General features: G+C 39.3%; 1 protein-coding gene across 3 annotated transcripts in view; it reads left to right on the top strand.

Annotated features, from left to right (window-relative positions):
• The first annotated feature begins 11,269 nt into the window (after positions 1–11,269).
• The window catches only part of LOC124864043 (peroxisome assembly protein 12-like), a 30,085-nt gene continuing 13,452 nt past the window's right edge, over positions 11,270–27,902 (top strand). For all 3 annotated transcript variants that reach the window (XM_047358649.1, XM_047358648.1, XM_047358650.1), the window contains exon 1: positions 11,270–11,514. The gene's annotated coding sequence lies outside the window, so the exon portion shown is untranslated. The remainder of the gene's footprint in view (positions 11,515–27,902) is intronic.

A 27,902-nucleotide genomic window follows, 5' to 3' on the forward strand; every position in this document is an offset into this window, starting at 1 on the left:
TACTTGTTAAATAATGGAGAAAGAAAACACCTGAGGGTATATTTATACTTCTTTTTTTATTTTGTGCCCGTATTTAATAGAGAAACAGAAAAAAAAACACATTCAGATAATAAAGATCAAGTCAAACATTGCAATCTTTAAAAAACAAAACTGTTATATATGTATACCAGTAGAAAGCCAAGAGAGAATACAGAAAAGACAAAACAAGTCATCAATCATCTGAGATCGGATCATAGCACTCTGAAACAGAGTTAAGCTGCTTGAGGCAGTCATTACCGTTCATCTTATCGTACATATCCGTGATTGCACTATGGAAGCCTTGTACCGATTTCAGTTCATATAAAACCGCAATTGTTTTCACTCTGAAGTCATCTGCTTATATGCGTCAAAGTGTCAGACGTTTCTGAATAGCAGGAAGGAGCTTGGGTTTATGAGTCGTCGCACGATGTGTTGAAAGTTGATTTGGTAATACTCCTCCTCCAATATCTCCAGGCACTGATGCTGTCGTTGGCTCGGGTGGTTCGTTATGCACCCGTAACAGGTTTCTTTGACATAGTTCAATCAGGTTATGTTGAATAAATGAAGTATTGCTGTTTTCACCGTATTGATGAGAGTGGTTGAGATCCAGCCGTCAATTTCATCACCCTGATTACTCTCCTCTTCTTCTGGTGAAGGCTGAGGGGCAGGTATCGGGTCTGGAGTTTGTGGGGAGGGGGAGTAGCTGATGATTGCCTCGTCCTCCACGATCACCCTCTTGTCTTCAGGTTGGATATCTGTGTGTACAGACTCAGCCACGCATAGTGGTGAATAGAGGTCGGGAGAAAGCGGATGATACAATCTGAGGTTGTATCCTGTAGGGGTGCCTGGACTGAATAGGGACTCAAAGAGCTGCGACGATGAGGTGGCTGGTGAGTAGAGGTCTGGAGAAGGTGGATGATACGGCCCGGTGTTGAAGCTTTCATCATGATCGGGAGAGAAGACGGTCTCTTCTTGCTGGTTGTAGAGGCCCCAGTATGGTGTTTTCCCGTACGCTCCATACATTCTCAAGGTCTGCCGCCCGCCGTTGTGAAGAAGAAGAGTCTGTGAGCTCGCAGTTAGACCCTGATATATAGCGCAGGAAGGTGGGAGGGTCCTCAAAAGAGGGTGGGCTTTAGATCCACAACAGGGAACGTCAGGATTCTTTTCACCGACATAACATCAATCCAGCAGCGTGAGTTTTGGAAAAGGTTGGAAAGACGCTGTCCAATTTCATTCATCTTCTCAACCCAAGCATGATATGGTAGAGCCAGCACAGTCTTGAATACACCGCAGTTCTGATTGAATGCCTCCAACACAAACAGATTGCCTGAAAAGACCAGCGACCATTTGCTGTGGTTTTTGACCCCCACACTGCACTAAAGAGAGGTTCTCTCGCAGCTATTTCAACATCGGAAGGACACATTCTCATCAATGTTGCTGGTTGAGGAGAGCTTTCATCTTCATCCTCCTTCTCCTGCATTGAGACAGTTTCAGGGCTATCATTAATGTGTGGGATTACACCTCAGCAACAGCGCAGACATGTTAATTCAATAAACGGGATGAGAATTGTCAGAGGCAATGCTCGAGACTTATGGCCAGGAAAAGAGCACAGTCCTCTTAATTACTTTGACTACATTTGATGTGAAGACTTTTCTCTGAGACAATACGCAAGAAACAGCTGCGGATGTCTGAGGTCTGATCACCTATTCAATAAACAGTGGATGTGTATTGACTGAGACAATGGTCGAGACTTTGGGCCAGGAAAAGAGCACAGTCAGTGTGAAAACTTTGTCTGAGACAATACACAAGAAACAGCTGTGGATGTCTGCCTTAATTCAATAAACAGTGACATGTCTGAGGACTTTATAACCTTTATTTTTTAGTTTTTCAGTTTCAATTCAATTCAATTCAATTCAAAGATACTTTATTGATCCCCGAGGGGAAATTAGAATTCCAGTACAACCCATCCAAACATACATCATGACACAAGACAATGGGGGGACGGGTCACCGAGGCTTTGCTGCCCGCTCACAGGCGCTGCCCTTGCTAGATGAGAAAAGAGGCCACATGAGGTAAGTAAGTAGAGGGAAAAAAAAATCATATTTCACACTTTATCCTTAGCAGGATACAGTTTGAGATTGCAAAAAACCTCAGCACAAAGAAGCAACAGTTGACAAAACAACATCATGCTGGGAACAGTGAAGGTGGTGTGAGGGGTGCAAATGTTTATCTTGAGCATGTGTGTGTGTGCAAGTGAGTGTGTGCAAGTAAGTCCATGAAGCACTGTCACAGAGGCCATTGTCCTTGATGGTTCGTTGGGATGTTCATCAACCAGCCACAAAGTTCTGAGCAGGTCCACAGATGTCCTCAGGGAAGGGAGGGGGCAGAGGGAGCAGGGCGTCATGTTTACATAACTTCCAGGAGAAGTTGAAGATAACCAGCCATCAAGGCCGTGCAGGGGAGCCAGATTCAGAAAAACAATAATTATTTGGGTTAGGCTGACTCTTAATTTTCCGTCAGCCTTGAGAGTCTCACTGGTGCTTCTCAAAGGCGAATCCAAACAGCCAAATTCCTGGTCTTTCTGCCAGATCCAAGCGAACAACTTTCTCCAAGATTTATCCCATTTCACCCCTGAGTCCAGGAACCGCAACCCGCTTGCGATCCTGTATAAGGATCACATCCAGTCTGCGATTCAGCTCACGTAAAATCTCAGTCTGAGTGTTGATCGCTCTGAAGATCCCATCACACATGCCAGGCAGCCTCACAATGGCCAGAACAGCTGCTGACATTCTCCGAATTTCCTGATATTCCAGGTAACCGCTGACTCCAAAAAGCAGAAATCCTGATATCAAACATCCACTTATATACACATCTTCCACATCCTCGACTGACATTATCGACAGACACACAATCCTCCACTTCTGCCAGGAGTCCATCGTGTATCCGGAGAAAAATGTCCCGTCCGGGCAAGTGTGCTCTCCCGACCCCTGTCTTCTCGTCGAGAAAATTTGATCAATTGCATTGAAAGACCAGCTGACCAAATCCATAATTTGGAAGAATTTGGAAGATGTGCAAAAAGAGGCTCCAAAAAAGACAAGACACAGAGCTGAAGCAGGGCAGATATGGGAGGGGTGCGGGAGACAGAGAAAAAGCGTCCACCTCCACCGAGAGCTTGTGACGTTGTACATAGACATACAGGTTACAACCTCTGGCTCCCACGTGGGATGAGGAGAAAACTGTATTCTCTAAATCCTCAATAACTATTGCTCTAAAATGAAAAAAGAAAACCTTAAGGTAACTAAAATTATCATCCATTTTACCAAATGGAGTCTCTCATGATTCCAAACAAAGTCTTTTAGCTGTAGAATCCATTTCTAATTTGGAAACAGCGTACTGAGCACAGAATTTATAATTCTGTCAGGTTCTCTCTTTTTATCAGAATTTTGTGTGATGTGCCTGCATTTAATTGACTGTTCCTTTAAAGTGGAGAAACTGCATGTTTATTTTTTTTCAGTTCATCTCTACAACAGAAGCCAATTCATCCTTCTTTTCTAAATAACATCTAAATAACCCCTGCGTTAAAACAAAATTAATTTACAATTCTGTCAGGTTCTCTCTTTTTATCAGAATTTTGTGTGATGTGCCTGCATTAACCTGAGTGACCTTTTAAAGTGGATAAACTACAATTAGAAAGATTCGCTTCCTTGTAATGACAACTTCCGGCTAATGACAACATCCGGTTAATGACTATATCCGGTTACGCCACCGGAAGTCCCGCCCTAGGATATTCCAGCCACCGGAAGTCCCGCCCACCTGTCAAAATGTTCACACCTCGTTTGATTGAAGGATTCAATTCAATTCAGTTTTATTTATATAGCGCCAATTCACAACACATGTCGTCTCAAGGTTCTTCACAACAGTCAGGTTCATACATTCCAATTAATCCTAACCATTGAACAGTTCAGTCAGATTCAGTTATTTATTCAAATTGGATAAAAAGTTTTTCTATCTAAGGAAACCCAGCAGATTGCATCCAGTCAGTGACTTGCAGCATTCACTCCTCCCGGATGAGCCTGTAGAGACAGTGGACAGTCACTGGCGTTGACTTTGCAGCAATCCCTCATACTGAGCATGCATGTAGCGACGGTGGAGAGGAAAAACTCCCTTTTAACAGGAAGAAACCTCCAGCAGAACCAGACTCAGTGTGAGTGGCCATCTGCCACGACCGACTGGGGGTTTGAGAGAACAGAGCAGAGACACAAAAAGAACAAAGAAGCACTGATCCAGGAGTACTTTCTATGGGAAGGAAGAGTAAATGTTAATGGATGTAGCTCCTTTAGTCGTTTCACCTAGAAAGAAAGAACAGATAAACTCTGAGCCAGTTTTCAAGGTTAGAGTCTGAAAGAGAGCACATATAATTAGTTACAGTAAAAGCTCAGTCAATTTCCATGTCTAGGAGAGAGAAAGGGTTAAACACTAAAAGACAGGGCCAAGTGGATCATCTGTAGAAGGTGAGCATTAAGTTGTTGCCAGCAGAAGCTCGGACGATTCCCCTCTCCAGAAAGGTGTCACAGGTAGACACAGAGTCAGGCCAGGTGTAGCTTCTAGGAAGAGAAAAGAGGGAACAAGGTTAAAAGCTGAAATAACAGCAAACAATGCAAAATTGGAGAGTAGTGTGAGAATGTAGCGAAGAGGGTGAAAGTGGTCATTATGTCCTCCAGCAGCCTAAGCCTATAGCAGCATAACTACACAGATAGTTTCAGTTCAGATTATTTAGTTAAGCGGCGCTTATTTACAACAATGTCGTCTCAAGGCACCTCACAAAGGGTCCCACTGATGGTCATTGTTACACTAAAAACTACAATGATGTACATTTAGTCTCTGATGTCTCCCGTGCTCACATCTTCAGTAAGAACCGTGTTACTTTATCTGCTCAACGTGACCTGTGATAAATTATGCAGAGAAATCTGCGGCTGTGACACAAATCGCTCCGGCCCAAATTGACACCGATGCCTGGATGCTGTGGATGAGGATTATTATCAACTCCACTATGACCCAATCGTGTGTCGACTCCGAACTCCACATCTCATTCCCGCTATCCAGAATTTGCTGACACTACGAAGCCTAAAAGCAGAGGATTAGTGTATAAAAATATAATTAGAGACGGTCTTGTATAAACCGAAGTCTTCACGTAGTATTTATGCAGTGATTCTAGAGATGTATGCAAACACTCGTGAAGTTTATCGTAAAAGAGAACTGTACTTGTGAATAAATGTTTATCCTCTGAGTTTGTGTCTTGCCATTACAGAAGCGGTGTCTGTAAGAGAAAGACATGAGGGAAAAAAGAACGGATCCTGAAATGGTATATCACCACCCGTCACACCCTGGAAGTTTAGGTGGCGTAGATATTTATTTATATTATTTTACTTTTTTAGTAAATTTTATTTTTTACTTCTCCCCGCTGTTCCAGAGGCGGTCGGGTGGACCCCAGCTATGCTTTTTGTTGTAAAAATGTATACAAATTATCATTGTTTAGTTTAAACAAGGTTTATGTTTGACTTTCTACTATAGTGAAGATGATTCGTGTGATTGGTTTTAGTGTGGACAAAGGGTTTGTGGAATGTTAAGGAATGTGGTCTGTAGTGGATCAATCCCTGGACATGACATGCTTATACCATATATGGGAATGACCACTCTTCTAAGTTGAAATCTCTGTAAGAATTGGCTGAACCGATTCCCGCTTTTTACTTGTAAGAATGTGAGTTGTAAATGAAAGGCTGGTGCAAGGACTTCTTCCTTTGTGAAATAGAAGTCGCTGTTCTGCAGAGGACTGTCTCACATTTGCAAGTCAAACTTACTTGGTTCACCTTGTGTCTTATTTTACACTTGTCTGTAATTATGCGCTGTTTAACTCTAACACTTTTCATTTTGTTTTTTTCTCACCCATTCCCACTGTCTCAGAGGGGTTGGTTGGACCCAGGTTATATTTTTCATTTTATTTATTTATTTATTTTTTTTACTACTACCGGCTGTTTCAGAGGGGTTGATTTGACCCCGGTTATGTTTCTCATTTTATTTTTTCCATCACCCCTCCCCGCTCGCTGTCCCAGAGGGAGTCGGGTGGGCATGTATTTTTATTTTTTATTGTCTCTATGTCTTGGTTTATTGGGGGGGATGGGGGAGTGTCTCACGCTGAATAAGGACTGCGGGAGGGTTAAAGGAAGATCACTATAGAATACAAAGAAGAATTGGAGAAATTAGGAAAAATGCTGGAAGAAACAGAATAGAGGAAAGAATAATTCTGATTACAGTTGGGGCACACATGACTTAATTCAACATTACATTCAATTCAATTCAGTTTATTTATATAGCGGCAATTCACAACACATGTTGTCTCAAGGTTCTTCACAACAGTCAGGTTCATACATTCCAATTAATCGTAACCACTGAACAGTGCAGTCAGATTCAGTTATTTATTCAAATTGGATAAAAAGTTTTTCTATCTAAGGAAACCCAGCAGATTACATCCAGTCAGTGACTTGCAGCATTCACTCCTCCTGGATGAGCATGTAGCGACAGTCGAGGGGAAAAACTCCCTTTTAACAGGAAGATGTTATGATTTGGGGTTGTTTGGTTTTTGGTTTCTGGTTTTTTCCTTATGTTTTTCACTGCTCCAGTCTTTAATCATGTCTCTGTTTATTATTTTTCTAGTTATGCTTTAGATTTTGTCTTCTAGTTCATGTGCGGTCAAGTTAAGTTTTTGGATCTGGTTATGCTTTCGTTTCATGTTTTTCTAGTTATGTTTCTATTAGTTTGTTTCCTTAGATTTGCGTTCTGTTCAAGCCATGTTTTGCTCCAGTCACGTGTCAATTAAGTTTATTCGGTTCACCTGCACCATGTTAATCAGTTTTGTGTTCCACCTGTATCATGCTCCATTTAAACACACCTTGTTCAGTTAGTCGGCGCGGAAACATTTTTCATTTTCATGCTCATGTCCTTCTGTTCACACGAAGCCTGTCTTTCCAAGCCTGCCCATGTCTGTTTTTGCCGTCACCTCCTGTGAGTGAGTTTTTTGTTATTAAATATTTTTCCATTTAACATCATGCTGCCTGCTAGTCTGCATTCTGGGTTCGTCCATTGCTCAAGCCGTAACAGAAGAAACCTCCAGCAGAACCAGAACCAGGCTCAGTGTGAGCGGCCATCTGCCACGACCGACTGGGGGTTTGAGAGAACAGAGCAGAGACACAAAAAGAACAAAGAAGCACTGATCCAGGAGTACTTTCTATGGGAAGGAAAAGTAAATGTTAATGGGTGTAGCTCCTTTAGTCGTTTCACCTAGAAAGAAAGAACAGATAAACTCTGAGCCAGTTTTCAAGGTTAGAGTCTGAAAGAGAGCACATAGAGTTAGTCACAGTAGAAGCTCAGTCAGTAGCCATGTCTAGGAGAGAGAAAGGGTTAAACACTGAAAGACAGGGCTATGTGGATCATCGGTAGAGGGTGAGCATTAAGTTGTTGCCAGCAGAAGCTCGGACGATGCCCCTCTCCAGAAAGGTGTCACAGGTAGACACAGAGCCAGGCCAGGTGTAGCTTCTAGGAAGAGAAAAGAGAAAGAACATAAAGTTAGAAGCTGTTGCATGCTCAGTATGAGGGATTGCTGCAAAGTCAACACCAGTGACTGTCCACTGTCTCTACATGCTCATCCAGGAGGAGGGAATGCTGCAAGACACTGACTGGATGCAATCTGCTGGGTTTCCTTAGACAGAAAAACTTTTTATCCAATTTGAATAAATAACTGAATCTGACTGCAGTGTTCAATGATTAGGATTAATTGGAATGTATGTACCTGACTTTTGTGAAGTGCCTCGAGACAACATGTGTTGTGAATTGGCACTTTATAAATAAACTGAATTGAATTGAAACAACAGCAAATAATGCAAAATTGGAGAGTAGTGTGAGAATGTAGTGAAGAGAGTGAAATTGGTCATTATGTCCTCCAGCAGCCTAAGCCTATAGCAGCATAACTACACAGATAGCTCAGGATAACCTAAGCCACTCTAACTATAAGCTTTATCAAAAAGGAAAGTTTTAAGCCTAGCCTTAAAAGTAGACAGGGTGTCCGCCTCACGGACTAAAGCTGGAAGCTGGTTCCACAGGAGAGGAGCCTGATAACTAAAGGATCTGCCTCCCATTCTACTTCTAGAGACTCTAGGAACCACCAGTAAACCTGCAGTCTGAGAATGAAGTGCTCTGTTAGGAACATATGGACCAATCAGATCTCTGATGTATGATGGAGCTAGATCATTAAGGGCTTTATACAGGTCCTTCTCAAAATATTAGCATATTGTGATAAAGTTCATTATTTTCCATAATGTCATGATGAAAATTTAACATTCATATATTTTAGATTCATTGCACACTAACTGAAATATTTCAGGTCTTTTATTGTCTTAATACGAATGATTTTGGCATACAGCTCATGAAAACCCAAAATTCCTATCTCACAAAATTAGCATATTTCATCCGACCAATAAAAGAAAAGTGTTTTTAATACAAAAAACGTCAACCTTCAAATAATCATGTACAGTTATGCACTCAATACTTGGTCGGGAATCCTTTGGCAGAAATGACTGCTTCAATGCAGCGTGGCATGGAGGCAATCAGCCTGTGGCACTGCTGAGGTCTTATGGAGGCCCAGGATGCTTCGATAGCGGCCTTTAGCTCATCCAGAGTGTTGGGTCTTGAGTCTCTCAACGTTCTCTTCACAATATCCCACAGATTCTCTATGGGGTTCAGGTCAGGAGAGTTGGCAGGCCAATTGAGCACAGTGATACCATGGTCAGTAAACCATTTACCAGTGGTTTTGGCACTGTGAGCAGGTGCCAGGTCGTGCTGAAAAATGAAATCTTCATCTCCATAAAGCTTTTCAGCAGATGGAAGCATGAAGTGCTCCAAAATCTCCTGATAGCTAGCTGCATTGACCCTGCCCTTGATAAAACACAGTGGACCAACACCAGCAGCTGACACGGCACCCCAGACCATCACTGACTGTGGGTACTTGACACTGGACTTCTGGCATTTTGGCATTTCCTTCTCCCCAGTCTTCCTCCAGACTCTGGCACCTTGATTTCCAAATGACATGCAGAATTTGCTTTCATCTAAAAAAAGTACTTTGGACCACTGAGCAACAGTCCAGTGCTGCTTCTCTGTAGCCCAGGTCTGGGGAATGCGGCACCTGTAGCCCATTTCCTGCACACACCTGTGCACGGTGGCTCTGGATGTTTCTACTCCACACTCAGTCCACTGCTTCCGCAGGTCCCCCAAGGTCTGGAATCGGCCCTTCTCCACAATCTTCCTCAGGGTCCGGTCACCTCTTCTCGTTGTGCAGCGTTTTCTGCCACACTTTTTCCTTCCCACAGACTTCCCACTGAGGTGCCTTGATACAGCACTCTGGGAACAGCCTATTCGTTCAGAAATGTCTTTCTGTGTCTTACCCTGTTGCTTGAGGGTGTCAATAGTGGCCTTCTGGACAGCAGTCAGGTCGGCAGTCTTACCCATGATTGGGGTTTTGAGTGATGAACCAGGCTGGGAGTTTTAAAGGCCTCAGGAATCTTTTGCAGGTGTTTAGAGTTAACTCGTTAATTCAGATGATTAGGTTCATAGCTCGTTTAGAATCAGAATCAGAATCAGAATCAGAAAAGCTTTATTGCCAAGTACGTTTTTGGACATACAAGGAATTTGTTTTTGGCGTAGTCGGTGCAATACAGTACAAATTAAACAGTATAAACATATCTACAATATAATATAAATATATGTGCACAGTTTTAAGTGAGTGAGAGTAAAGAGACCCTTTTAATGATATGCTAATTTTGTGAGATAGGAATTTTGGGTTTTCATGAGCTGTATGCCAAAATCATCCGTATTAAGACAATAAAAGACCTGAAATATTTCAGTTAGTGTGCAATGAATCTAAAATATATGAATGTTAAATTTTCATCATGACATTATGGAAAATAATGAACTTTATCACAATATGCTAATATTTTGAGAAGGACCTGTATGTGAGGAGGAGAATTTTAAATTATATTCTGGATTTAACAGGGAGCCAATGAAGGGAAGCTAAAATAGGAGAAATATGATCTCTCTTTTTAATTTTCATCAGAACTCTTGCTGCAACATTTTGAATCAGCTGAAGACTTTTAACTGCATTTTGTGGACATTCTGATAGTAAAGAATTACAATAGTCCAGCCTTGAGGTAACAAATGCATGGACTAGTTTTTCAGCGTCACTCCTGGACAGGATATTTCTAATTTTGGCAATGTTCCGGAGATGAAAGAAGGAAATCCTAGAAACCTGTTTAATATGGGATTTAAATGACATGTCCTGGTCAAAGTTAACACCAAGGTTTTTTACTTTATTATCAGAGGTCAATTTAATGCCATCCAGGTGAAGTGATTGACTAAGCAGTTTCTTTTTTGAAGCAGTTTATAATGAAAAAACATGAAACAGGAAAATGGGAATTCTGTGAGGAAGATGAAACACTGGCTACGTTTACATGGACATAAGTAATCGGAATAAACGGTAGATTGGACTAAAAATGTGTCATGTAAACATGTCAGTCGGAATATTCTGATCGGATTCGGCAGGGTCGGGATGAAATTTTAATCCGATTGAGAGGGGTGGTTTATGCCCATTGACAATCGCATTGATCCTGTCAAGTAAACACTTGACAGGATCAAGTTATTCTGAATGAGGCAAACTGACATGAGTGCTCATGCGTCAACGTAACGTATTTCCACCTTAAGTGGCTAGTAGCTGGCTAGCTGCTAACAGAATATCCTGATCGGCAAGTTTACATGACACATTTTTTGTCTGATCGGCCGTTACTTATGTCCAAATAAAATCCAATTCTTTTTTGTTTTTTAATCCGAATACATTTTTATCTGATTGTGAAATTGTGAGCATGTAAACGTAGCTAATAGAACATGTAATGTACAACTTTAGAAAATATCAGAGGTAAAGAATGGAAATAATAAGGAGTCTGTAACAGGAAAAGAGACAGTGCAATATTATACATATTTTAGCAAAATATACTTTTCTTGTGAGCTATAAAAATTATTTCGTTACTTGTTGATTACTGGATTAGTTAAGAGAATATAGTTGGGGTTTTTTGTTTGTTTTGGCATGCTTGTCCTGATCTACACTCCTGACTGGATGGTGGCGGTAATGCACCAAATTGTTTGCCAACCGCCATTAAAAATTAAGAAGAAGAAGAAGCTCTGCGCTTTGTGAGGAAGTAGTGTGACTGCTGACTGTTTTGAGCTGACTTTAGTCATGCCTTACTGCAGATACTCCAGTAACAGAACCAAACATCCATTCGGCGTTCTTACTATGATGTCTCGTGTTGCTCGAGCTTTTGTTAAATCACTGCGTGATGTTGATGCAGCGTGAAGACACGTTAGTGACGCTTCTCTGCTGCTGACAGTAACGACAGAAAGGTGGGTTCATGTGGCTGACTCCAGATTTGGCTCTGCTTACTATTATTCATGTAGATGATTGGAGACAAAACTTCACAGCTGTAGAGTTAAACTAAGCTGTACCTCCACGTGCCCCGCCGCTTTATCCTCTATGTAAAGTTAAGCTTACAGTTATTACTAGACATCCCAGATTTAGACTTTTAAGTTCGATTCTGGTAGATAATGTCAAACGTTTCCCAAAAGAGGCATCATTTATAACGAATTGATTGTTGTTGTTCTTCTTCTTCTGGTGTTTAATGGCGGTTGGCATGAATCTGTAGGTGTGCATTACCACCACCACTGGTATGGAGTGTGGTTCAACATGGATTAATATCTTATATAATCAAATTCTATTAAATAATTTTGTTCTTTTTAGGAATCTTAAAATAATTTGTATATATTTGCTCCCTATGTTCTTTTGTAATGAATCTATTATACTAAACTTTTCTTTAATCCGTTCAAATTCTCTCTTCATGCTTCTTCTTTCCAGCTCATATTTCTGACACTCTATAAAAATATGTTCAATTGTTTCATCCATCCCACAGTAGTCACATTGTCCTGTGTCATGTTTATGTATTTTAAAAAGTGTATAATTAAGTTCTGTATGTCTTAATCTAAGTCTTGTTATTACCCTTTCCTCCTTTCTGCTCCTTCTTCCAGTTCTTTTTTCACCAACTGCCTTTTTGATCTTATCAAACCATCTTTCTTTTCTTTCTCCATCCCACCTTTTCTGCCATTCTTCCTTCAATTTTTGTTTGATGAAGCTCTTTGCTTTGGTTTACTTAAATGTACTGTAAAATTGATATGATTTTGCGTTGCCTTCTTAGACATCTTATCTGCCATCTCATTTCCTTTAACCCCAATATGTGCTGGAACCCATAAAAATACTATTGATAAACCCATCATTTGTAGTCTGAATAAAGTATGCTATATTTCTAGTAGAATATCTGGCCTGCTGTCTGAATGGTTTTAAACTCAATAATACTGAACTTGAATCTGAACAAATTATTGTTTTTAAAGGTTTTATGTCTTCCACCCACTGTACTGCTAAAAGTATTGCTAACATTTCTCCTGTGTATACTGATATACCATTTATGATTCATTTTCCTACTTATTTGAAATTCCGGTACTATGAATGCTATTCCTATTTTGTCATTTATTTTTGATGCATCTGTATAAATCTGAAGGTATTGATAATAATTCTTAACATATTCCTGTACTATATTTAACTCTAATATACATGTTATTTTCTTTTTTTCCATTAAAGACATACAGGGGTTGGACAATGAAACTGAAACACCTGTCATTTTACTGTGGGAGGTTTCATGGCTAAATTGGACCGGCCTGGTAGCCAGTCTTCATTGATTGCACATTGCACCAGTAAGAGCAGAGTGTGAAGGTTCAATTAGCAGGGTAAGAGCACAGTTTTGCTCAAAATATTGAAATGCACACAACATTATGGGTGACATACCAGAGTTCAAAAGAGGACAAATTGTTGGTGCACGTCTTGCTGGCGCATCTGTGACCAAGACAGCAAGTCTTTGTGATGTATCAAGAGCCACGGTATCCAGGGTAATGTCAGCATACCACCAAGAAGAACGAACCACATCCAACAGGATTAACTGTGGACGCAAGAGGAAGCTGTCTGAAAGGGATGTTCGGGTGCTAACCCCGATTGTATCCAAAAAACATAAAACCACGGCTGCCCAAATCCCGGCAGAATTAAATGTGCACCTCAACTCTCCTGTTTCCACCAGAACTGTCCATAGGGAGCTCCACAGGGTCAATATACACGGCCGGGCTGCTATAGCCAAACCTTTGGTCACTCATGCCAATGCCAAACGTCGGTTTCAATGGTGCAAGGAGCGCAAATCTTGGGCTGTGGACAATGTGAAACATGTATGGTTCTCTGATGAGTCCACCTTTACTGTTTTTCCCACATCCTGGAGAGTTACGGTGTGGAGAAGCCCCAAAGAAGCGTACCACCCAGACTGTTGCATGCCCAGAGTGAAGCATGGGGGTGGATCAGTGATGGTTTGGGCTACCATATCATGGCATTCCCTTGGCCCAATACTTGTGCTAGATGGACACGTCACTGCCAAGGACTACCGAACCATTCTTGAGGACCATGTGCATCCAATGGTTCAAACATTGTATCCTGAAGGTGGTGCCGTGTATCAGGATGACAATGCACCAATACACACAGCAAGACTGGTTTAATGAACATGAAAGTGAAGTTGAACATCTCCCATGGCCTGCACAGTCACCAGATCTAAATATTATTGAGCCACTTTGGGGTGTTTTGGAGGAGCGAGTCAGGAAACGTTTTCCTCCACCAGTATCACGTAGTGACCTGGCCACTATCCTGCAAGAAGAATGGCTTAAAATCCCTCTGACCACTGTGCAGGACTTGTATATGTCATTCCCAAGACGAATTGACGCTGTATTGGCCGCAAAAGGAGGCCCTACACCATACTAATAAATTATTGTGGTCTAAAACCAGGTGTTTCAGTTTCATTGTCCAACCCCTGTATTTACCTCTGCTTCTGATAAGATCCAAGGTGGTACAACAGCTATTGACAGTATCGGACTTATTACTGTATTTTGTATATGAAACTCTTCTATTATTTTTTTAATGATCCATCAAAACTTCTTGTCTCTTTTTTTATTTTTTCCCAGCATGGCTTCAATATCTCTCGTGTTGGATGACCCGGGTTATTGCCTTGTAAATTTATCCAGTAATTTATTGTTAATTGTGTTCTCCTCAAATCTAACGGCATTTCTCCCATTTCTACTTCGAGTAGTGTTTTAAAGGCTCCTGTACAAAGTCTTAATGCTTGATGTTGAATAATGTCTAATTTTTCCAGGTGCGTCTTTGCTGCTGAACCATATATAATACTTCCATAATCTATATTTGATCGGATCAATCCTGTATAAATTTGTTTTAACGCTTCCCTGTCTGCTCCCCAGTCACTTTCTTACATTTATCTATTATTTTCTGAATATGTATATTCCATAGAATTTTCTCATCAAACCATATTCCTAAAAATTTTATACATTTAACTTGTTCTAATTCTTGATTATATAATTACAATTTTATTTCCTCTCTTGTTTTTTTCCGTGTAAATACCATAACTTTTGTTTTCTCTACTGAGAACTTGAATCCCCATTAGAAGCCCACTCCTCTATCCTTCTTATCTCCACCTGTATTTTCTTTCTAGTTATCTTTACATTTTTCCTCTCTTTTCCATATGGCTCCATCATCTGCAAAAAGTAGATCCAAAAAACCTTCCTATTTCTTTTCCAATTTCTGTAAATATGTCGTTTATCATTATAGTGAACAATATTGGACTTATAATACTACCTTGTGGTGTTCCATTTTCTACAGTATATTTTGTTGATATTTCTTGATCTATTTTAACTTGAAGAGTTCTATTTGTTAAAAAATTTTGAATCCAGTTGAACATTTTCCCAGTAATTTTCATTTCATTTAATCATTAATCCTTCAACCCACATCATGTCATAAGCTTCTCTATGTCAAAAAATACAGCTACTACACTTTCTTTATTAACTTGCGCTCTTCTGATTTAATGTTCTAAACACAACGTTGGATCATTAATATTTCTCCCTTTTCTAAAACCACTTTGCACTTTAGTAATGTACGTGTTGCTATTCAAATAATATGTTAATTTATTATTAATCATTTTTCCATTATTTTGCATACATTTGATGTTAAAGCAATAGGTCTATAATTTTCTGGTTTTGTATTGTCTTTTCCTGGTTTAACTATTGGTACGATGATTGATTCCTTCCAGCTCTGAGGCAGCTCCTCCTCCTCTTTATTAGAGCTTTATTAGAGCTTTATTATAAAGCTCTAATAAGACATCTTTGGATGTTTCACTGAGATGTTGTATCATTGTGTGACAAATCTGATCTTTACCAGGTGCCCTTATTCTTAATTTTTCTAAGCACAGAGTTTAGTTCTGCTTTTGTAAACGGTTCATTCATTAAGTTATGTGTTTCTTCAGTGTTCTGTAGTAAATCTTTGTATTTCAGTTTTGTGGCTTCCCTCCCTTTCCTTCCCTCATCACTAATGTTACTTGAACTATGAATTTTATTGAATGTTTTAGCTAGTATTTCAGCTTTTTCTTCATCTTTTTTATATTTGTATTTTCTACTTTTAATATTGGATATCCATATTCTTTCTTAATACCATTCATTCTTTTAATTGTTTTCCATATTTTATCAATTTTTGTTTCTCTCCCTTTTGTACTACAAAAAGTCCTCCAATATTCTCTTTTTGCAGTAATAAGTTTCCTCACCATTGCTTGTTTTCTTTTATATTCAATGAGGTTCTGAAATACTGGATTTCTTTTAAATGCTTTAAATGCTTTATTTCTGAATTTTATTACTTCTCTACATTCACTGGTCCATTATGGTACCATTTTCTCATCACATCGTCTTTCCTCCTTTCTCCTTCCTCCTTTCTTTATTGAATTTTTTGCAGCTTCTATAATTATCTTACAAACACATTATATTATTTACATCCATTTTCATGTCTATTTTTCCTAGATTTTTGTTCACTGAGATATTGAAATTTAATCCAGTCTGCCTTATTAAAATTCCATATATTTATTTTTACATTCTTAATGTTTAATGTTAGTCCTGTTCTGATCTTAATAGGATAATGATCACTACCTATTGTTGTATTTTTATCAGTATCCCACTCACCTATACCAGCTAACGAATTTGATACCAAAGTTAAATCAATTGCTGACTCTGTTCCTGTTCTTACATTAATTCTTGTACCCCTTCCATCATTAAGACATACTAAATTTTTTGTTTCTATTACTTCTTCTATAACTTGTCCGTTTTTATCATTACATTTTCCCCATATTGTGCTATTAGCATTAAAGTCCCCGCACCATATTATTCTCCTCCAGATATTCCAACATCTCTTCCATCCACTCCATTGATAATGTTTTACATGGATTATAAAATTAATTATCTTACATTTTCCTTCTTTCTCCCAAATTTCAACAACTATATACTCTAAATCTTTACCTTTTCCTAATATTTGATATTGTACTCTGTCCTTTATAAATATCGCACACCCTCCTCCATTTCCTTCTTATACAACCATACCCATTAATAACAAAATCTAATGTTGGTTTTAACCATGTCTCCTGTACACAAATCACCTCTGGTTTCTCTTCAAGTTTATTAATATACCCTTTCAGTTCCTGTCCATTAGCTATCAGACTTCTAGCATTCCACTGTAATATTCTCATATATTATCAGCTGAGGTTCCTGGTCTCCCCTCTGTTTCCAACCTCTTATTGATGTTCTCCCAAGATCCCTCTTTGAAACCTAGAAATTTTTCTGCTCCTCTCACAATTATTTTAATTTTTTCAGTTTTATGTTTGGCCTGGTCAGTGCAATTGATGACGTAAGCAATGAATTGTATTAATTTTTCTACCGATAACTCAATATTCTCCTCTGTTTGCAGTTTTTGAGGAATTTGTCTCTCTTTTTGTTCCACCTCTCTTATCTTTTGTTCTTTCACACTTTTGACTGCTTCAGCATAACTTGTGTTTTTGCTCACCTTAATATGTTGGATTTCCTTTGCTGTTTTTCTCACCTCACATCCTCCACATGTAACCCTATGTTGACCTCCACAGTTAAATTTTCCTGCACTTCTTTACAGTCTTCAATCTTGTGATTTTCTCCACACTTTGCACACCTCTGCTTTCCTTAGCAAACTGCTGCTATGTGTCCATATCTCTGGCATTTGTAACATCTAAGTGGTGGAGGGATGTATGGTCTTACTTGGAAGCTCAAGAATCCTATTTTTATGTTTTCTGGCAAGATTGTTTCTGCAAATTCAGTCATCACTAACAGACTTCCTACTCTTTCTCCGTTAACAGTTTTTGATAACCTTTTCAGCGAGTTTACTTTTGCACCAGTAATGCTTCTTTTTATTTTGTCTAAATCTTCATCCTGAGGGATACCAAAAATCACCCCCCGGATTGATTTATTTTCTCCTAAGATCTTTCTCTTTGCAACCATTTTTTTCCCAATGCTTTCTACATGTAGAGCCTTCATTTTTCGTTCTTCATTTTTATACGTCACTAATAAGTTTCCGTCTCTTAATACTTTCACCATTTCTACATCTCCTATTTTCTTTTTTATTTCTCTAGAAATCACTATCAGGTTAGGTTATTGTGCTCATCCTCATTCCTTAATTTTATTAGTATTTTAAATTCTTTCTTCAGTATTTTCCTTCTAACTATTCTCTCTTCATCCGAGCTGCTTCCTTCCAACTCTCGCTTGTTACCCTGACTTTCAAACATCCCTCCTTCCTCCTTTTTCCCACGTCCTCTTCCTTTCCCCCTACGTACCGGTGTCCATCCCTCAAAATCCATATCTTCCCCTTCTCCTGCCTGTCCTTCCATCCGAACCGTTCACATACCAGTTTATGCCTTATTCCGCCGTTTTCAGTATGAAAGCAAGTTTATCCAGTAAGTCAAAAGAAAGCTGGATCGAGCTTGTCAAGTTTCCTCCTCCGAGCAGTAGCCACAGCCCGCGTGGGTAAGTTCCAAGGAAATTACCAATCAAAATCCGAATTCTTCGTGTCGTAGCCTAGTCACTCAAAAATCGAGATCTCTCTAAGCAACTCATCGGGCTGAACAAACATCCTGACTCTGTTTCTCGCGCCATCAATTGATTGTTCACATAAGACCGGACCGGAAGAAAGCGACTCCGGAAATGCACCATGTTGATAGTATACCGGTCTCGTTCGAAATTATCTGTTCCCCGTGTCAAGAGCGAGCGCTGCAGCCATAGAGGCGGACCAGACAGTATTCACAGCTTTTCTGATCAACTTGTCGGTAAAAAGACAAAACGTAATCATGTCAAGATTGTTCACTACTTTAATTTTTTTTTTATTCATAACTCCTAGACCAAACCAAATAAATAAAAAATAAACCTGGTCTTGTGAGTTTTTGTAACATAGCCTCAAGTTGTTTTTTTAATCGCCGAGAGAATGCAGGTCTTTGTCAACTTGTGTCATGTTCACTTTAACCTGACAGACATCAGTCAGCCACCAAACACTCTTTTACAACACGTCGTGTTTATAAAAAAAAAAATTCATTACTGATATAAAACAATGGAAGCTCACTCTGCTGAATACAAACAATCAGCCGCCCTAATCAGATGAGTGTAGTTTATTATTCTGGTAAATCGTTCCCCCCTCATAACATGGGAACAAATTACCTTACAGACAAGTTTTTTACTGTGTTCTTTACTCTCATCATGGACAACAAGTCCTGTGAATTTAGAAACATTTGCTCTTTATTTGCCAAAGGTACGGGGGGAACAGAATACTTCAGATGGCTGAAATGTTCTGTTCCCCCCTCATAACATGGAAACAAATTATTGTAAAATATGACAATGATTGGATTCATGAAATATATTTCTAGAAGCTAATTTTTGATCGGTAATGTCTGATGTTTTGTTTAAAATAATCACCTCTAGCAGATATATTATTTAAGTACATATGAGAACATATTTACTCTTTAAAAAGAGAAAACAAAACATTTACTGTAACATCAAAGGGGAACAGAATATTTCAGCCTGACCTCGTAATGTTTTGTTACCCCATGGGACAGGGATTAACCAATCATCTTATGTTTTGGGTCGGTCATTCCTCACATCATACACAACTATCCTTGTGAACGTGGACACATTTGCTCTTTATTTGCCAGAGTTACGGGGGGAACAGAATATTTCAGCCATCTGAAATATTCTGTTCCCCCCTCATAACAAAAAAACAAATTAATTTACCGGAATCATGGATGTTACATCTAGTGAATTTAGAGACTTTCCTTCCCATAGTTACCTTTTTATCTGGAAAAAGTTGTAAAGAAAAATATCAAGCTTATTTTTCAAAATGTAATTTATTAACTTTTAGAAAAAGTCTAAACAAACAAGCACAACACAGCAAAGCGCCTCTGAATGATGCCATTTATTTTTCCCACCAACCCATTAGTTTGTGGATGATAATGAGAGCACAGACTCCTTTTGATGTTTAAGAGTTTGCAAACTTAGATCAAAAAATAGATCTGAGAAAATAGACTGCATATTTAAACAACATCTAAAGGAAGAAATTCAAAATGTTGCATTTCTTTTAAGAGATTAAAAATAAATGCTTACGAAATTGACAAACTGCCATGGTCAGTCAAATTTCTTTTGGGCTTCAAACTGATGCACAAACTTTATAATGCACTCAGTAACTTCTGGGGCGTACTTTGTCTTAAGTGGGCAAGCCTGTGGCCACTTCGTACTGGTGTCCTCACTTTGTTTCAGCCAGTTTTCCAATGAGGTCCAGTTTAACTTATTCAAAAGGACGGGAAATCTTAAATAAAAAAATTAATCAATTAATGAATAAAAAATAATAAAATAGGGGCACGCTTTTGAGTACTGCTTTGTTAGAAAAAAATTATAGCTTTTTGACATGTGAATCTTCTCGTGTAAATAAAAATCAGTTAATCCATTTTCTACATCAACTCGTTCCAGATGTCTACCCCTAGTGAGAACACACAGAAAACAGGACAAACAACTGCTGATACTCACCTATAGAGCCAATTTAGAGTCAAGAGTTAACCAAACCTATCCTATCATAAGTAGACCCATAGGTAGGACATCCAAACCTCACACCGAAAATACCTTAATACCAAACATCCTTGTATGTTGAGGCCACTGGGCTTACCTCCACACTATTATGAAGTCTCACTAAAAGTGCTTCTTTTTACTTTCAATTAGTTTACCTGTATGGGAGTGTACTCTGATGGCTGTTTCAGGGCTTGGGCACTGGCCTGACAGGATGAGTACTCAGAGACCTGTAAAATTATTTAAAGACAAAATCAAAAAAGAATTTAACACATGTAAAGTAGACATTATTGGTCAACTACAGATCCTTCTCAAAATATTAGCATATTGTGATAAAGTTCATTATTTTCCATAATGTCATGATGAAAATTTAACATTCATATATGTTAGATTCATTGCACACTAACTGAAATATTTCAGGTCTTTTATTGTCTTAATACGGATGATTTTGGCATACAGCTCATGAAAACCCAAAATTCCTATCTCACAAAATTAGCATATTTCATCCGACCAATAAAAGACAAGTGTTTTTAATACAAAAACGTCAACCTTCAAATAATCATGTACAGTTATGCACTCAATACTTGGTCGGGAATCCTTTTGCAGAAATGACTGCTTCAATGCGGCGTGGCATGGAGGCAATCAGCCTGTGGCACTGCTGAGGTCTTATGGAGGCCCAGGATGCTTCGATAGCGGCCTTTAGCTCATCCAGAGTGTTGGGTCTTGAGTCTCTCAACGTTCTCTTCACAATATTCCACAGACTCTCTATGGGGTTCAGGTCAGGAGAGTTGGCAGGCCAATTGAGCACAGTGATACCATGGTCAGTAAACCATTTACCAGTGGTTTTGTCACTGTGAGCAGGTGCCAGGTTGTGATGAAAAATTAAATCTTCATCTCCATAAAGCTTTTCAGCAGATGGAAGCATGAAGTGCTCCAAAATCTCCTGATAGCTACCTGCATTGACCCTGCCCTTGATAAAACACAGTGGACCAACACCAGCAGCTGACACGGCACCCCAGACCATCACTGACTGTGGGTACTTGACACTGGACTTCTGGCATTTTGGCATTTCCTTCTCCCCAGTCTTCCTCCAGACTCTGGCACCTTGATTTCCGAATGACATGCAGAATTTGCTTTCATCCGAAAAAAGTACTTTGGACCACTGAGCAACAGTCCAGTGCTGCTTCTCTGTAGCCCAGGTCAGGCGCTTCTGCCGCTGTTTCTGGTTCACAAGTGGCTTGACCTGGGGAATGCGGCACCTGTAGCCCATTTCCTGCACACGCCTGTGCACGGTGGCTCTGGATGTTTCTACTCCAGACTCAGTCCACTGCTTCCGCAGGTCCCCCAAGGTCTGGAATCGGCCCTTCTCCACAATCTTTCTCAGGGTCCGGTCACCTCTTCTCGTTGTGCAACGTTTTCTGCCACACTTTTTCCTTCCCACAGACTTCCCACTGAGGTGCCTTGATACAGCACTCTGGGAACAGCCTATTCGTTCAGAAATGTCTTTCTGTGTCTTACCCTCTTGCTTGAGGGTGTCAATAGTGGCCTTCTGGACAGCAGTCAGGTCGGCAGTCTTACCCATGATTGGGGTTTTGAGTGATGAACCAGGCTGGGAGTTTTAAAGGCCTCAGGAATCTTTTGCAGGTGTTTAGAGTTAACTCGTTGATTCAGATGATTAGGTTCATAGCTCGTTTAGAGACCCTTTTAATGATATGCTAATTTTGTGAGATAGGAATTTTGGGTTTTCATGAGCTGTATGCCAAAATCATCCGTATTAAGACAATAAAAGACCTGAAATATTTCAGTTAGTGTGCAATGAATCTAAAATATATGAATGTTAAATTTTCATCATGACATTATGGAAAATAATGAACTTTATCACAATATGCTAATATTTTGAGAAGGACCTGTAGAGTTTCAAATTGGTAATACAAATTGGGCTTACTCATTTTTCTAAAATTGAAACATTTTAGCATCTAGTAATAAAGAAACTTGTTTAGTTTGTTCATGGTGCTTATCTATAATACCCATTTCTTGATGTCAACAGACATTCCTGGCCAATAAAACCTCCTTGAGATGGCATCTATTGTTTTACATGCCAGCCCTACAGGGCCACAATGTGCCCCTGTAGGGCTGGCATGGAAGTCCACAAAGACTCTTTCTGCTTCCCCAGCACCTTTTAATAACATTGACCTTTGTTGATGCAAGACTGCCTGTGTGTCTTACATACAGTGTATATAAAAAGTCTACACACCCCTGTTAAAATGCCAGGTTTTTGTGATGTAAAAGAATGACAGCAAGATAAATAATGTCAGAACTTTTTCCACTTTTAATGTGACCTATAATGTGAACAATTCAATTGAAAAACAAACTGAAACCCTTAAATGGGACAAATATAAAATAAAAAACTTTAAATAACCTGGTTGCATAATTATGCTCACCCTCAAACTAATACTTTGTTGCAGCATATGTGGCCTTTATTACAGCACTGTCTTTTTGGGTAGGAGTCTATTAGCATGGCACATCTTGATGTGGCAATATTTGCCCACTCTTCTTTGCAAAAGCGCTCCAAATCTGACAGTTGTAATTGCCTGTAATACAATATTATTATTAAAAGTGAAGCAGAATGTACTCTTTGCCTAACAGGGTCCATCCGGACCACAAACATAAAGCATCTGCTCGCAGAACAACTTCTAAATAAGCCTTCAGCATGCGTAATTACCCACTCAGAGGCGCCCAGCGCAAATTAACACATAGGAGAGATAACCTCGTCAGGGTAGAGGCTGCAATGACAAACCTGCTGCTGTGAATAGTGACGACAAAAGTTACCAACTGTAACAGTCCAGAAAAGCAGGAGGAGAACGGAACAGAAGGAAAAAATCAGCAACTGGATCATTCATAATGATGCAGCAACAACGTCTGCATGTTTCAAGCAACACAATAGAGAGGGTCTGTTTGCTTTTCCTCTTGTTCCGCTGGAGGCACTAGCAGCCAGCCAGTAGCACACGCAATTTCCCCATTTAAATAGGGCGGTCTGCACCTTTTTGTACCTATTATCCATTACAATTTGTTTTGTAGAGGCAAGTTAGAGTTCCTTATTTGGGATCTTTGAAGATCAGAGACAAAGTGTGATCACCTAGATAGAAGCAGCAGTTTTCGTAGCTTACTGCTCTTGAGCAGACAGGTATTCTGCGTTAGCACAAAGTCAAGCTCTAAAGATACACGCAATGGCGATCAATCTAGGCATAGTTATTAGACGACTTGGAAACAATCTCAAGTTCATCATTTTAGAATGAAACATTTTATTGACAAATAAATATTGCAGATGTGTAAAACCAGAAAGGTTTCATAGTATAACTGTATTCGCACACACTATTACTTTAATGAAAGTGATAGGTGATGTTTTTTAAATCCTGCTTTACACTGGGTGATTATTGCGTCTTATAGTGTTCCCACAGTCATAAAAAGTCAAATGTGAAAACAGAGTAGGAAAAATGTTAGTATTTTCAGTATTTAGTCCTTGTTGCATTGACATTTCTTTTAAAATAAAACATTCTTAAGGTGCGTTCACACCGAACATGGTTTTAGAATTTTGCACCAGGTCTGAAGACCTGTCTTGCACAAAGCCTTTCCTTGTGAAAGAATTGTAAGAAAGTCTCCAGTCATGAGCTTAAATTGTTGATCTTAGGTCAAACATTGGGACACCAACCGCTGAGTTAGCTCTCTTAAGACCAAGGACAACCTACAACAAATATCGAGCAGTGTCAGAAATTTCCTGGTAAGATTGTGTAGTGTTACCTCGGCCTTAGCCAAACTCAAGATTTTAATACTCTCGTATCAGCTCGTATGTTCTGACATCTTCTGGACAGTTATGAGATTGCCAATGTATGCTTTGTCCAAACAGTACAATTGTCTCTGACTTAAATGAAGAAAAATCATAGTGGCCAGTGAGGGACAGGTGGGGGAGGGCTGATACTGCACTGCTCTGTACTTCGTATAGCCTAAAAAACACTTGGTCCCTCTGGCACTTTCTATAGCATTTCAAAAGGACTTTAAACCATACAATTTATTCATTTATGATATAAACTTTTTGTGGTTTTGTAACTGCGAAATGTTGGCATGCTTTGATACTGCCAACTGACTTAGGCCTTATTGCCGAGTGGATGTCTCAAACTGTGATAAGAGGTGTGGGTCAGAAATATATAAGTTGGGGTTTGACCACACAGGGCTCTAAACGTAAGGACGTAAATTTGAAAATTAATTCTAAAATATCAAAAGCCAGTGTAAAGAGATTAAAACTTGAGTAATGTGCTTTTTCTTTTGTGTGTTGGTTAAAATCCTAGCAGCAGCTATGATGATTATTCATGAAATAAAAGCATGAATAATTATCTCAGCTTTTGATACCAGAGTTTGAGAAATATTCCTTAGGTGGAAAACAAAAATTTCCTGACTAATCCACGAGAACAGCACTTCAACAACATGGCAGAGTCAAAAACATTACCTAGGTTTCTGATGTTTGGTTTGGCCGAGGAGGTCATTATAACAAGGTGTTGCTTAACATGAGTTATTCTGTTCTCATGGACAACAAAAAGGGTTTTTCAATTCAATTCAGTTTTATTTATATAGCGCCAAATCACAACACATGTTGTCTCAAGGCACTTCACAAAAGTCAGGTTCATACATTCCAATTAGTCCTAACCATTGAACAGTGCAGTCAGAGTTATCTAAGGAAACCCAGCAGATTGCATCCAGTCAGTGACTTGCAGCATTCACTCCTCCTGGATGAGCATGTAGAGACAGTGGACAGTCACTGGCGTTGACTTGGCAGCAATCCCTCATACTGAGCATGCATGTAGCGACAGTGGAGAGGAAAAACTCCCTTTTAACAGGAAGAAACCTCCAGCAGAACCAGAACCAGGCTCAGTGTGAGCGGCCATCTGCCACGACCGACTGGGGGTTTGAGAGAACAGAGCAGAGACACAAAAAGAACAAAGAAGCACTGATCCAGGAGTACTTTCTATGGGAAGGAGAAGTAAATGTTAATGGATGTAGCTCCTTTAGTTGTTTCACCTAGAAAGAAAGAACAGATAAACTCTGAGCCAGTTTTCAAGGTTAGAGTCTGAAAGAGAGCACTTATTTACAGTAGAAGCTCAGTCAATTTCCATGTCTAGGAGAGAGAAAGGGTTAAACACTAAAAGACAGGGCTATGTGGATCATCTGTAGAGGGTGAGCATTAAGTTGTTGCCAGCAGAAGCTCGGACGATTCCCCTCTCCAGAAAGGTGTCACAGGTAGACACAGAGCCAGGCCAGGTGTAGCTTCTAGGAAGAGAAAAGAGAGAACAAAGTTAAAAGCTGAAATAACAGCAAATAATGCAAAATTGGAGAGTAGTGTGAGAATGTAGCGAAGAGGGTGAAAGTGGTCATTATGTCCTCCAGCAGCCTAAGCCTATAGCAGCATAACTACACAGATAGTTTCAGTTCAGATGGTTTAGTTAAACGGCGCTTATTTACAACAATGTCATCACAAGGCACCCCACATAGGGTCCCTTTGATGGTCATTGTTATACTAAAAACCACAATGATTGGGGATACCTTTCTCTGTCAGACTGATTATAACCATTGGAAAAGAGAAGGGGTCATACAGGTAGCAGAAATGGAGGGTGTGTTTGCACCTCAACCATAACTGAGCCGGTTTAGGCTAAACCTGACTCCCCCTTACTCCATCCAACAGGGAGGGAGGAAGTCTCCCTGATAAATTAAGCCACTCTAACTATAAGCTTTATCAAAAAGGAAAGTTTTAAGCCTAGCCTTAAAAGTAGACACGGTGTCTGCCTCACGGACTAAAACTGGGAGCTGGTTCCACAGGAGAGGAGCCTGATAACTAAAAGATCTGCCTCCCATTCTACTTCTAGAGACTCTAGGAACCACCAATAAACCTGCAGTCTGAGATCAAAGTGCTCTGTTAGGAACATATGGACCAATCAGATCTCTGATGTATGATGGAGCTAGATCATTTCCAATGTTGTCTCACTTGCTAAGGACGAAGTAATCATCTTCGGGAGTATGTCAAAGATTTAATTTTTAATAGAATCAATTTTATTTAAGAAGAATTATTTAAGAAGCTCTGACTGAAACTCTTCAAACAGGTCATTGCTGTATAAATGTTCACACATTTGATTAGCAACTATTTTCTCAAGAATTTTAGATAAGAATGGAAGATTGGATATAGGTCTGTAATTTTTTAAGTCATCTCGATCAAGCGAAGGTTTCTTAAGTAAAGGTTTAATTACAGCTAACTTAAAAGCCTGTGGTTCTGATCCATTTACTAAAGATAGATTAATCATATCTAAAATTTGGCTGGTAATCAGAGGGAACACTTCCTTAAATAATTTGGTTGAGATTGGGTCTAACATACAAGTTGAAGGTTTAGATGAAGCTAATATTTCTGATAACTCAGGAAGCTCCACAGGATCAGAACAGTCCAAACACAGATCAGGTTCTGCAGTTATTTCCAATGTTGTCTCACTTGCTGAGGATGAAGTAATCATCTTCGGGAATATGTCAAAGATTTTATTTTTAATAGAATCAATTTTATTTAAGAAGAATCCCATAAAGTCATGGCTGCTAAGAGCTAAGGGAATGGATGGCTCAACAGAGCTATGACTCTGTGTAAGTTTAGCAACTGTACTAAAGAGAAACCTATGATTATTCTTGTTCTCTTCTATTAATGATGAGAAATAAGCTGTTCTGGCTTGGAGAAGTGTCTTTTTATACAACAGTAGGCTATTTTTCCAGATTAAGTAGGAATCCTCTAGGTGTGTAGAGCGCCATTTTCTCTCCAATTTTCTAACATTGTGCTTTAAACTATGCAGCTCTGAATTAAACCAAGAAGCCTGCCTCCTATGAATAATTACCTACTTTTTCAAGGGGGCTGCATTGTCTAATGCATCACGCAATGATGAAGTAACACTATGAACAAGAGAATCAATTTGTGAAGGGGCAGAAACAGAATTATTGCCCTCCACTGTATTTTTCAGTGATAATGAGGAACTTAAAAGTGGAACAGATTCTTTAAAGGTTGTTACAGCATTGTCTGATAATGGTCTACTATAATGACATTTTCTTTCAGGTGTGGAGTACTCGGTTAAATTAAACTTAAAGGTTATTAAGAAATGGTCAGACAGGACAGGGTTATGAGAAAATATTGTTATGTCTTTACACTCAATGCCATATATCAGCACAAGGTCCAGAGAATGAAGACAAAGGTGGGTGGGTTTGTTAATGTTTTGAGCAAAGCCAAGTGAGTCTAAGATAGCATTAAACGCTATATTTAGGCTATCACTTTCAGTGTCAGCATGAATGTTAAAATCCCCCACTATAATAACTTTATCTGTATTTAACACTAAATTAGATAAAAGGTCTGAAAACTGATCTAAAAATTGAGAGTAAGGGCCTGGTGGACGGTACAAAACAACAAACAGAAGAGGTTGTAGTGTTTTGCAATTTGGATGAGGAAAACTAAGGATTAAATATTCAAGAGTTGTAGCTATTGATTGGTCTGGAACTAATCAATAAATCGGACTGAAAGATGGTTGCTACTCCTCCTCGCCCCGTATTTCGAGGAATGTGAAAATTAAAATAATTAGTAGGAGTTGACTCATTTATAGTAACATAATCCTCTTGCTGCAGCCAGGTTTCTG

Source organism: Girardinichthys multiradiatus, chromosome Y, assembly GCF_021462225.1.
Source record: "Girardinichthys multiradiatus isolate DD_20200921_A chromosome Y, DD_fGirMul_XY1, whole genome shotgun sequence".
In the NCBI taxonomy this organism is placed as follows: domain Eukaryota; kingdom Metazoa; phylum Chordata; class Actinopteri; order Cyprinodontiformes; family Goodeidae; genus Girardinichthys; species Girardinichthys multiradiatus.